Source organism: Oncorhynchus keta, chromosome 1 (genome assembly GCF_023373465.1).
Source record: "Oncorhynchus keta strain PuntledgeMale-10-30-2019 chromosome 1, Oket_V2, whole genome shotgun sequence".
In the NCBI taxonomy this organism is placed as follows: domain Eukaryota; kingdom Metazoa; phylum Chordata; class Actinopteri; order Salmoniformes; family Salmonidae; genus Oncorhynchus; species Oncorhynchus keta.
Window position 1 is genome coordinate 70036540 of NC_068421.1, and position 13894 is coordinate 70050433.

Consider the following 13894-nt stretch of genomic DNA (forward strand, 5'->3'; position numbering starts at 1 on the left):
TGCATCAAATTTGTCTCTTCTGCAGTGCCATGACATCATACAGTGGCTGTGACAATAACTAAAGTTCACATCATGATGGCATAGAGAGATGCCCATTGCCCACTGATGAGAACGGCATTAATCAGCTTATCACATGAGCGTAATCACTGACTCACAGATTACTATTACTACTGCAATACAATAATAAAAACAGATACGGGTGTGATCTAATATTGCCCCTGGTAGGCTATATAGTTCATCTTCTATTAAAGGTGATTAGTGTCATGAGTGTTACGCGGAGCAGAGCAGCTGAACCCAAGAGGACTCAGACGAGGAGACTGGGATAAGGTAACCAAGGTATTTATTGAAAAACAGTGGGGAGATGGTGTGCAGGCCAGGAAAAGCTTGGGCGGGTTGCAGGGAGCCAGATGCTGAAGCTAAGGCCGGAGTGAGGGGAGTTGGGGCTAGGTAAGCAGGTCCGGAGAGGAATCCAAGGAAGCAGTAAAGTGGGGGGTCCGCGACAGGATAGCAGGACTGACAAGACGTGGGACTGGAGACAGGGACCAAAGTTAGAGCGGACAGAACTGTAGCTGAGAGGAAAACAACATCAGGCAAGGGACAACAGGCACAACACGAACATAGGATCTATGCAAGAACAAACAGCTAAAAACGCAGAATTAGCAGATTTTACGATCTGGCAGTATGGAAGTGGCAGGGCTAAGTATTTGTAGAGGTCTTGATTATGGAACAGGTTGCAGCTGGTGGGGATCTGCTCTGCCTCCAGCACACCTGTCTCTGCCCCAACACACACACACACGCACGCACGCACGCACGCACGCACGCACGCACTCACACACACACACACACACACACACACACACACACACACACACACACACACACACACACACACACACACACACACACACACACACACACACACACACACACACACACACACACACACACACACACACACACACACACACACACACACACACACACACACACACACACACACACACACACAGGGAGAGAGCACTGGGGGAGGGGTGGCAGGTTAGGGAGACACAGGATGAGCAGTAGAGGGTGTGGCAGTTGCAGATGTAACAATGGGTAGGGCTGGGTGTTTTGGTCATTTTTTCCAACAGAGCATTTCGGTCATCCGACCTCAAGAGCCCTATATAGCACCTCCTCACAGCAAGTGTGAATTAATTGTCACGTGTGCATACCATCATCATCTAATATAATTATCCATTTAGTCCAAAATAAATTGGCAACAATGTGGATTGATTTCAAATTAAATGTTTGTCGACAATTATTCTCATCAGCAGCCTAACTTAAGGCCATTATCAAACTAAATATTGAACTTATTCATTAGCTGTTGTATTGTAATCACATCGTTCGTGGCCGGTGTAGGCTTGTTTGCCTAGAATCTGTTTTAGAGAAATATAATCATCGAATATTGTAAGAACTTTCATTGTCTGCTTATATGTAAGAACGGCCAATTTTCTGAGTTACGTCGCTATACATTTCAAAAGTGCTGAACAAATAGTTATATTGACTACGTCCGTCGTCTCTCGCTCATTAATGTCCTAATCTAAATTACGGATTGCCTCTTATCCGCTTGTCGTCCCCTTATACCATAGTTTGTACCAGTAGAAACCACATTTGTTTAAGCAAGTCAGCCATATCAGCAGTGTTTTTTTAAGGCAGTAAATGAGGCTGAATAAACTGTAGCAGTGGTAAGGTGTTGGGACTGCTGTTGGCACCCTGCTGTTGGGACAGCTTTATGTAGGCCCAAACAGTTTGTGGGCACCGTTTGTCACCGTTATGGTGCAATGAATGTATTGTTTAGTGTTGTGTTGTTGCTTTGCAGGCATCCTACATTTTTTTTGTTTGCCCCACCAAGATTTACATGCTAAAATCACCACTGTCTGAAAATAGTCTACATTTCCCCCTCTACATTTTCTGCCAATCATACCTATATTTTAAGAACAGACAAAGAATATGTTGTGAAATATTTTGTTTATTATTGTTGTCTTGTTATGTAAAGATGAGACTATTTCGCTATATCCTCCATGGCATGACCTGTCAGCTATCTAAACTGTCTTGGGTAGAAGCATTCTTCCTAGACAGCATAATGTGTCCTCTCTATCAGAGGAGGCTGGTGGGACGAGCTGTAGGAGGACAATCTAATTCTAATTGTAATTGATACCATATGTTTGATACCGTTCCATTGATTCCATTCCAGCCATTTCAATGAGCCCATCCTCCTATAGCTCTCTTCACCAGCCTCATTTGCTGTGTAGTCTGTTTTTCCATGTATAATCTAATGCTAAATTATATATTTTACAGAATATATTGTTGTCATCTGCAAATAACGTCCCAGCGGGGTATTGACACACTCTTTTTTCAAGTGATATCTGATTCTGGCTGGATTCATAGTTTCTCCCCTTTAACTGTCCTATGAGCCTATTTTTATAACCTCCGATGATCAGGGATTGTGTCTGTTGGAGAGGATCACCTTGAGCAAAGTGAGGTGTAGAAACATTGATCTACAAATAGTATTCCCTGCCAAATAATAAGCTTTGTGCAATTACATTTCATAGAGCCACGCCTCTCCTGGCTTAAGCTAGTGTTTAAACTCTAATGTATGCAAATGTCTGGAATATTTCTGTCCCCTTTCATTTTCATTCCTCCAGACAATGTATACAAATGTCTGTATACTGTCCCAGGATAGATGTTCTTGACCCGAGTGCACACATGATTTTACATTTCAAATACACCCACAATGGCGATAAGTGTGTGAAAGGTGAAGGGAGGGAAGGTTGAGTGTCTGCTACCCTATAATACACGTTACTTTACACAGGGTTCATGATTAAAATAACCTCAAGTACTACAGAACATTTTATATGTGACTTTGTTTCACAATTCATCCAGTCATTTATTAACCATGGATACTGATACAATTCGTTTTTTCCATATGACTTAAGGAATCCCACATTCTGTGGCACAACCTTTACCCTGCTTGGATTGGTCCTCCACCCACACTCTAATCAAATATATATTTGGATGGATTAAAACTGAGTTTACAGCACGATCATATACAATGTAACATGCTGAAACATGACCATGGTCGAAATCTTTGGCATGGAATGAACTATTTTTTAAGAGGTCTTATCGAATTATATATTCAAATTGCATTGCATCTGATATCGTCTTATTTGATTTATTCCGTGATGCACAATTATAGCATAGTGGTTAATGATTGCCCAGAGCGCCTTTGAGTTGATGCTGCGTAGCTATCTGCCGCGCTGGCTCTGTAGTCCACGCAGGGTCAGAGTTTATTCTCTTGTCTCCTTACTGCTTGGGTCCACCCAGCACTATAGTACTCTGTAAGGAGTCTATAAAGCCATAAACACTCTCAACTGCTTGAACTCGTCTCATCTAGTTAATCCTGGGAGGCTTTAGAGAGAGAGGCTGTATCTGCAGTCAAGGTCACCACATGGGCCTACCACACTGTATTGTGATGATGGAAAACTACTCAGCAGCATCAGCACACACAGTCACTATGGACTTGAGTTCCTTGCTTCTCATTTACCTTTTCAGGTTCGGGATTAGGTTTTCTGAAAGCCCTGAGTACTGTAATATAAAACCTTATTCAGATACTGAATGTCAAGTTGAGCTTTCATGTTCTGGTATGTTCTAAATCAGATGTGCTGTGACCATCTCAAACTGTGGACTGGCAGAGCGGTCTATAATGGCCGGGGTAGGCCGTCATTGTAAAATAAGAATTTGTTCTTAACTGGCTTGCCTAGTTAAATAAAGGTTAAATAAATAAAAAATATAAAGAGTTGGAACTCTCCACGAGGTGTGTCCTTTATTTTATTAAACTAAGTCAGTTAAGAAAAAAATATTACTTACAATGATGGCCTAGGAACAGTGCCTTGTTCAGTGGCAGAATGACAGATGTTTACCTTGTCAGCTTAGGAATTTGATCTAGCGACCTTTCAGTTACTGACCCAATGCTCTAACCACTAGGCTACCTGCCACTCCACTTTACTAGGTTAACTATTAACACCCCTATCTATCCCTGTGCCTGCCGGTCTCCTATAGATGACAGTCCTTTGGACTTTTCTATCAAAATAGTCTTAGACAGTAGACTTGATTTAGGGAGCTCATTTGCTCTCCACTGAGTGGTGTTACTCTGCCACCCTCATGACCCTGTAGCCTCTCCTTTAAGGAGTCTCTCCTCAAGGTGGCCCAGCTCCTGAGATTCCCCTGATCACCAGCAGAGGGTAATGAATGACTGGTAATAACACAAATTATACTGAAACACTTGAACATACTGTATACTCATGTCACCTAGCTGTGGTAGATCTGATAGATAAGCCCTGACTTTCTACCAAAACAAGAGCCTTATGTGAGGAATAACATTTCTGCTTGTTTTTCCAGTTAATTCATAGTGTTCTGAGAACAGAAGTTTCAGCTGTGTTGAGTGTTAACTGGGGAACACATATGGAACACCCTCCACACCCCCACAGCCACTGCATTGTGTAGCCTAGCTTCTTCTGTCCCAGCAGCAGCAGGCTGCATCCCCACAAGGTACAGTATGTGGCCCCCTGGAGACCTAACTCATCCAGACATCTGCATACACACACATTACGTAAGCATGGCCGAGGCGAGGGCCATGAGAAACTCCAGCAGATCAGATCAGTCTCGTTGTGTGTAGAACTTTATCCCAACCAGCTGTCACATGATACCTCAGGGTATGTCTCAATGTTCTATTAAATTTTACAATGTTTTCCAAGTGGATGTGGGCATAGCCTACTTTAGTGCGTACTGTACTGATACTTATAATGTGTATCTTCAGGGAAGGAAAACTAGAGGGTAATCAGGTTACCACAGAAAAAAGAATAGGTACTAGGCCTATAGCTTACTTTAATAGGGCCATTGTCATCCCAAATATAATCCTGCATGGCGCTATAGGATCAGGCTATGTAGCATAATAGTGCTGGGAGCACTGCAGCTTACACAGGGGAAAAAGGTTTATTTAAAGTGACATCACCACACTGCGGTGAACGCACAGTCCTGATCACAGAGTTCTGCCTGAGTAGAAAACTGCTGACTGGAAAACAGAAGGTATTTTGACGGTAATCGTTTCACACTTTTAATATAGGCCTGCACAGCAACGCTTTAGAAACATCTAATATAATGGCAGAGAAAAAAAATGAACAGGAGGGGAGGGGCCTGGGGGGGGTCTATATTTTCCATATCTTACCTTGTTTGATCCAACCAGTGGAAAGTGGTAGCAATTTAATGTCAAGGTTAGCCATCACCACCAATTTATCCACTGCCCCCCTCCCCTACTCCTGACTCTGCTCTCTTCCCGCCCGTTCCAAGGCAGGCTCGCCAACGCTGACACTTCTCAGGCCTCGGCGGTGATTGATCAGCAACGCTCCCTCCAAGGTGCTCCGTATGGACGGCTGCTCATTCATCTTAAATCACACAGGAGATGAGGAATGAAACCGTGACCCCGGAGCTCTTTTTCTCCAGAAAAATGCTGACAGAACTCACCCAGACAAAGGTAATGCGGACAGAACTCACTCAGACAAAGGTAATGCTGACAGAACACACCCAGACAAAGGTAATGCTGACAGAACACACCCAGACAAAGGTAATGCGGACAGAACTCACCCAGACAAAGGTAATGCTGACAGGTATGGTTTCTTTATACATTCACATTAAAAGTGTGTGACTGTAAATGTTCATGGAATGTGAATATGTGCTGATCTCCAATAAACCTACTGATGAATGATTTATATCATAAGGTTTCCTGATACGCTACACTAAACAATTTATACTAGGTCTAATTGGCATTTGATAGCCTAATGCAACAATATCCCCATCATGTGACCACCAGGTTCACATGACCGTTTCCCCTTCCACAATGCTCCTCACCACAGATGTAGACACTAAAGTTTGCTATTTCTCCTGAGATGAGGGTGAAGACAGTTGATATCTTCACCTCGTTACAGATAGAAGAGGACACGAAGCTGGTCACACCCTGGACATACCACTTACCATGAGTACGCTTACAGTTCAGAGGACCTCCAGAGTCCCCCTGAAAGACAGGGAGAAAATGAGGGAGGGGGGAGAGAGAGAGACAGACAGAAGGAGAGAGAGAGAACTTGTTTTACAAACATTAGTTATGACACAGGTTATGGTGAATGTGATACTGTATTATCTTAAGAATATGATCTCAAGATATTTTGTTGTCTCACTCACTCATCCTGACAATTCACCCCCTCTAGCACAGATCATGGTGTCCTTCACCACCATGTCCCGCCAGTCACTCTGGCTACACACATTATTCCCCACTAAGAGCAGCAGGGCCTGCTGCAGCTGATCAGGCATGGGAGCTTGGGTTGGAGCAGAACACGGAGGGTACAGTTACACACTATACACTAGGACATAAACACTACGTAACATGATTAGATACTATACAGTATGTCTACATATCATATTCTACATAACAGGTTTATATTGTATATGTCTACATTCCATACATCTTAAAGCTAGAATCCTTAGTTGAAGAACAACAAAGTGGACACCACGCCTCTGTTTTCCACATTTGGTATAAAGCTGAGGGATGGGCCTGGAGAAATGTAACCATTTTCAAATTCATAGACAGATCTATGTAGTTTTAACCATGTTTTGAGGATATACTGTGTTAGTTTACATTTATATTGTCTACAAACATTGGAGAACAACATTTTGGGTTCTCATGGGGTAAGACAGTTAAACTAAACTCATGCGGCATTTATTAGTTATATTCTTCAAGAATAAATGGCTATATATCATTCATTTATAAGTCAAATAAATGTAGCAAATAAGGATTACAGTTTAAAAGGGATAGTGTGAGATTTCGGCAATCAAGCCCTGAACCAGAGTCAAATTAATTAATGGATACAATTTGTATGTCTCTGCGTACAGTTTGAAGGAAGTTGAAGGTAGTTTTATGAGCCATTGCCAGCCAGCGTCAGCGCAATGACTGGAAGTCTGCAGGTACAGCTAGCATGCTTCAAACTGCAAGCAGAGATATACAATCCTTAATGAATATGACTCTGGGTAGAGAGAAAAAAAGGGCTTTATTGCTAAAATCTCGCACTGTCCCTTTAAAACTGTTGCGTGGCTAAACATCAACAGGGGCAAATAGTGAGCCTGAAATGAAACTTCAAATGCCACAAGCCCACAGTCTTCTCATAGCCACACATATAATATATGCCATTGAGCAGACGGGTTCATCTGTTCATTACAGTAGTACATACATATTTTTCATATGGATGGCCCCAGCGGGAATCTAACCCACAATCCTTGCATTGCAAGCGTTGTCACACTAGGTAATATTTGGTTGAGACTTTGATCAATGATATTTCAAAGTTTATTCACCCACTCAAAAAGACAGCCAGAAGTTTGTTGATTTCCCAATGTGGTATCATTATGCCTTCAAAAAGCACAGCCAAATTCCAATGGAAAAACAATGTCAGATTTTTGGTTTAGTTGTCATCTAAATGTGTTATCACTTTCAACCATTTAAAAGCACATCAAAGTTAAAATAGGAATACAATGTCAGATATGTTGTATTTCTACAACAACTTAATGTGTCATCACTGTGCTTTATCTAATAACACAACCAAATGACCTGGATTGCAGTTGATATTACATTTAAAATACATAGTGTAATGATTGCTGTTCAAGATTCTGCACTAATCATTATAGCAATTATGAAGATCTACACAGACCTGCGACCTTTGCATGCTATCTAGAACAGGCAAGCTTTCTATGATTACATAAGAAGATATTTATAGTTACCGTAGGCTGACCTCAAAATGTTGCCATGGATGTGTTACTCATTTTAGGATTGAATAAATACTGTTACATTAGTTTAGGATATTTACTTTATTACAAAAATATTATTGAATTGTGTTTGGTTGACAACGCAACTGAATATCAACATTGAAAGGATATCTAATGCTTGTATGGTTTAATCTGAGTCACTGGCTTAATCCTATCCTTGAACTTTTATGGTTTAGTTGGAGATGTGAATACGACATATCATTTGTTAGCTTGTCAACAAGTTAATAGGCTATTCAAGTGATATTGAATTGTATTTGGTTTTCAACGCAACCAAATATCAACAATTTAAGGAGATTTTGTGCCACTGACTTAGTCTGGCTTTAATTTCAGTTTTTCTACAAATGAATAATTGATATGTTGGATTCATGTGTCCATCTCAATCAAGAATCAAAGTTAAAGAATATAACTAAATCTTTATTTAAAGTGCATTTTAAGTTTGATTTCATTTAGTCCTATTCTTTAACTTTTTGTTTGAGAGAGCTTTGTAGACAAACACTAAGTCAGTGGTATAGATGGAACTATCCAAGCAGAAGATACAAACGTTGATATTTGGTTTGTTTGTTCAATATTCAGTTTCTACATATTAATCATTTATATGTTAAATTCACATCTCAAACAAAAATGCAATGACTTCAATAGCAACAGTGCATGGATTTAGTTATTAAAGGGGAAACTTCCACATTTTTGAACTTCATATTCATCATCTCCAGCAACACCCCAACATCAACTTATGTGAAAATGGTGTGTTTCCATGTTTTGTAGAAAAAAAGATAGAGGAAGGTAAGTGTTTCCAATGACATCATCGGTGTGCATCGTGTGATTTTGACAAATTGTGAGTTGGCATCGCCTACTAATTGTCTACTAATTGGTTGATGATATCAGTGGAAACACTTATCTTTCTCTATAGTTTTTACTATTAATCATAGAAACGTGCCATTTTCACACATGTTCGAGTGGTGATGGAAATGATGATTATGAAGTAGAAAAATTGTGTGAACTTTCCCTTTAAGAGATCTCTTAATAATCATTCTCAAGATAGCACATTGGTAGTAGTCAGTGACATATTAAAGCTGGGCTGGGTTAAAACCCTGGATGGGAGACCAAATGAATAGCTGTAGATAAATCAACTCTCCAGAAGGAAGTGCTGCCCAGCCTTGTTTTTTTTCTGATAGTGGATATGTAATGTTGAAGATCTGACGTTGTTTCACAGGTACAAATTCAACATATTTTATACACGGTTTGTCTTTGTCATTTTTTAGGTCTATCAGATGGATACTCACCAGCGGCGATCATGTGAATGTCCCAGTCAGCGTGAACCAGGATGTGTCTCTGATCTGTTCAGTTCCCTCCTGTACACTCTGGTCATGTTCTCCCATCACCACATGGTACACATCTCCAGGCATGCATGGGGAGGATATATCAAACATCACAGGGAAACATCAAGTTACCTTGAATGATGCTGTATCTGCATACTCAGACTTACAGTACACTATACTTTCCCAATATTCTGCTTCACATTCATGACCTCAATGACCTCTTCCTACTCACATTCTCTAGTAATACCTCACACTCTGGACTCCATCCTGGCAGTGGTTCTCACCATATGCAGTGTCCAGAAGTCAGGACCCAGTAAGAGCCAATCACAGTGCCCCCACAGGTGTGATGCCAACGGCTGCCATGCTTCATCTGTATCGAAATCTGAGGATACAGATGCACAGACAATAAAAACAGTTCATGACCAACATGATCAATTTATGGTTCAATGGACATATATAGGGAAGTAATCACCTGCCATGGCCAGTATCTGGCGCGGGCATCCTCTCCATTCACAATCCTGTTGGTGTTGGGTTCGAAGGTGGGAGTACCACACCCATATGCTGGAAAACATACTGGGCACACTTAGTATCATGATACATTTGCACACAAGTATTTTTGTGATTGTGTGAGCTCTTTTGTCCTCCGGTGACACAAACAGTCTTAAATTGCCATGCCAGAAGTCATGATGATACGTTTGTATTAGCATTGTGCTGTCGGTAGTGCTCTGAGGCAGCTCTAATAGTCCTGCCTGCCTGCCTGCCTGCCTGCCTGCCTGCCTGCCTGTCTGTCTGTCTGTCTGTCTGTCTGTCTGTCTGTCTGTCTGTCTGTCTGTCTGCCTGTCTGTCTGCCTGCCTGCCTGCCTGCCTGCCTGCCTGCCTGCCTGCCTGCCTGCCTGCCTGCCTGCCTGCCTGCCTGCCTGCCTGCCTGCCTGCCTGCCTGTCTGTCCAATATTAGCTGGGAATGACCTCCCGTTCCCTTAATGCTCACCTTGCACTAACCTGTACTGTACTTTACTGGAGGTATTATGTCCCTCTGGAAATGTTGACAAGGAAAAGGGATGTGTGTGTGTGGGACGGGGGTGGGGGGACAAACTCGTATAAAGAAGTTTCCATCATTTACCAAAGACGTTGGTAACCTGCATACTGTGACCGGCATATACTGTAGCTTTTGAGTATTCTACAGTACTCAACCGTATCCATACCAGTAGCCTGAACAGTACAAACTGTTCCCAACATTGATGGAAAAAGAGAGAGAGGGAGCAGTTGAAAGCCCTTGTAAAAGAGAGACAGAGTGTGTGTGAGGGACAGAGAACAGGAGAGAAAAGTAGAGAGAGAGACGTGAAGAGACAGAGGGGGAGTGATTGAGAGGGGGACTTAGTGTTGTCAGCTGTGTTAGTATGCAGTGGACTGAGAAATACATTTTCTTCCTGTGACCACAGAACTGGATACGCTTGGGCTGCGTTCAAGAGAAACAGTCCTGTAACAACTTTTCTTTCTTTAATAAATAAAGTGGAGTACGTCTAAGCCGGGGCTGTGCTCCCAGTGAATCTGGAGCCAATTCTTTACGCCTCTCCGAGACAGTATCTTTTCCTCTTTAGGGGAATTAGCAGCGTCCTCTAGAGGAAACAGCACACATCCATAAATTTCCCCTTTAAAGAAGCACAGCGAATCCATATTTGCCTGGACAGCTAAAAGGCTCTGTATGTTTTCTCTCTGTGTTATAATTCTCCACGGCACATTTTGTGTACTGATTTATGGAGCATTTGTGCAAAATGTTTGCATAGCAAGGCAATGATATAAGACATTTTTATTTTATAATATACATGTATGTTTCAGGTATAGCAGATGGGTACAATGTAACAGACTTATAATTTATGTCGTTGGTCTTCTGCTTCTCTCTCTCTCTCTCTCTCTGTGTGTGTGTGTGTGTGTGTGTGTGTGTGTGTGTGTGTGTGTGTGTGTGTGTGTGTGTGTGTGTGTGTGTGTGTGTGTGTGTGTGTGTGTGTGTGTGTGTGTGTGTGTGTGTGTGTGTGTGTGTGTGACTGTACTCTGGGAGTGTGTGACATGCCTGCCCATCTTTATATGCTCAAGGGTTCCATCTGACTTTCATTAGAAAACTAGCAATTCCTGCCTGTCCAGTAAATATGGGTGCTGAAACAACTTGAGCCTATCCATAAACTTCAGTAATCATTTTTTATTTTCTATTAGGGCGACCTTCAGAAATACTTCGTAAATCAAGACTTCCAAGGAGAAAAACAGTCAGCCACAGTAGCTTGTCTGCTCTCTGTCTACTCGTAGTTTGAGACAAAGATAAATTATGTGCCTTCAACCTTCACAGTGTAAGGCCAACTGGCTAGGTATATCTGCTAAGGTTTTCAGATATGACAGGAATCTGCAGTAGGACCCCAGGGACTGCAGGGGAAATAGATTCAAATGGGCAGATTTGATCCATAAATCATATTTAACTGGTCAGATAAAGTGTTGAATTCCTGTTTCCTGTCATTTAAATGAAGGATATCAATTGACCTGTTTCCTGTTATTTAAATGAAGGATATCAGTTGTTCTGTTTCCTGCCATCTAAATGAAGGATATCAGTTGTTCTGTTTCCTGCCATGTAAATTAAGGATATCAGTTGTCCTGTTTCCTGTCATCTAAATGAAGGATATCAGTTGTTCTGTTTCCTGCCATGTAAATTAAGGATATCAGCAGTCCTGTTTCCTGTCATCTAAATGAAGGATATCAGTTGTTCTGTTTCCTGCCATGTAAATTAAGGATATCAGTAGTTCTGTTTCCTGTCATTTAAATGAAGGATATCAGTTGTCCTGTTTCCTGTCATGTAAATGAAGGATATCAGCAGTCCTGTTTCCTGTCATCTAAATGAAGGATATCAGTTGTTCTGTTTCCTGTCATGTAAATGAAGGATATCAGTTGTCCTGTTTCCTGTCATGTAAATGAAGGATATCAGTTGTCCTGTTTCCTGTCATCTAAATGAAGGATATCAGTTGTTCTGTTTCCTGTCATGTAAATGAAGGATATCAGCAGTCCTGTTTCCTGTCATCTAAATGAAGGATATCAGTTGTTCTGTTTCCTGCCATGTAAATTAAGGATATCAGTTGTTCTGTTTCCTGTCATGTAAATGAAGGATATCAGTAGTCCTGTTTCCTGTTATTTACATGAAGGATATCAGTTGTCCTGTTTCCTGTCATGTAAATTAAGGATATCAGTTGTCCTGTTTCCTGTCATGTAAATTAAGGATATCAGTTGTCCTGTTTCCTGTCATTTAAATGAAGGATATCAGTTGTCCTGTTTCCTGTTATTTACATGAAGGATATCAGTTGTCCTGTTTCCTGTCATTTACATGAATATCAGAAGTCCTATTCCCTTCATTTACATGAAGGATATCAGTTGTCCTGTTTCCTGTCATTTACATGAAGGATATCAGTTGTCCTGTTTCCTGTCATGTAAATTAAGGATATCAGTTGTCCTGTTTCCTGTCATGTAAATTAAGGATATCAGTTGTCCTGTTTCCTGTCATTTAAATGAAGGATATCAGTTGTCCTGTTTCCTGTTATTTACATGAAGGATATCAGTTGTCCTGTTTCCTGTCATTTACATGAAGGATATCAGTTGTCCTGTTTCCTGTCATTTACATGAAGGATATCAGTTGTCCTGTTTCCTGTCATTTACATGAAGGATATCAGTTGTCCTGTTTCCTGTCATTTACATGAAGGATATCAGTTGTCCTGTTTCCTGTCATTTACATGAAGGATATCAGTTGTCCTGTTTCCTGTCATTTAAATGAAGGATATCAGTTGTCCTGTTTCCTGTCATTTAAATGAAGGATATCAGTTGTCCTGTTTCCTGTTATTTACATGAAGGATATCAGTTGTCCTGTTTCCTGTCATTTATATGAAGGATATCAGTTGTCCTGTTTCCTGTCATTTACATGAAGGATATCAGTTGTCCTGTTTCCTGTCATTTAAATGAAGGATATCAGTTGTCCTGTTTCCTGTCATTTAAATGAAGGATATCAGTTGTCCTGTTTCCTGTTATTTACATGAAGGATATCAGTTGTCCTGTTTCCTGTCATTTACATGAAGGATATCAGTTGTCCTGTTTCCTGTCATTTACATGAAGGATATCAGTTGTCCTGTTTCCTGTCATTTACATGAAGGATATCAGTTGTCCTGTTTCCTGTCATTTACATGAAGGATATCAGTTGTCCTGTTTCCTGTCATTTACATGAAGGATATCAGTTGTCCTGTTTCCTGTCATTTACATGAAGGATATCAGTCATTCATGTGAGGCTAGGAAATGGTATAGGGAATAAACCAGCTACTCATGAATTAGTTTGTAAAATAACAGATGTTCGCCGCAGAGAGGAAAGGGGTGATACATGAAATTTTTATTTAAGAAGGACTGTGAATTATATTTGGCAATAAGCACTAATACTACCATGGTTATGTGTATAAGGTGAATTCATGTTTTTACAGGATTTGGGCCCATATCTTCTTATCATGAATTATAGACTTTATTAGGCATGAATTCATGTTTTTGACTGAATCCTTGATATTAGCATGTCCTGTTTTAGGTATAATGTAGGCTAATGTACATAGAATTGATTTCAAAATGATGGATGACTCAATTAAGATTAAGATCACTTTATTGGTCAATTG

General features: G+C 40.8%; 1 pseudogene; it reads right to left on the reverse strand.

Moving 5' to 3' along the window:
• Window positions 1-5348: 5348 nt before the first annotated feature.
• LOC127931102 (chymotrypsin-like elastase family member 3B) lies at window positions 5349-10360 on the reverse strand (annotated as a pseudogene).
• Between the last annotated feature and the right edge of the window lie 3534 nt (window positions 10361-13894).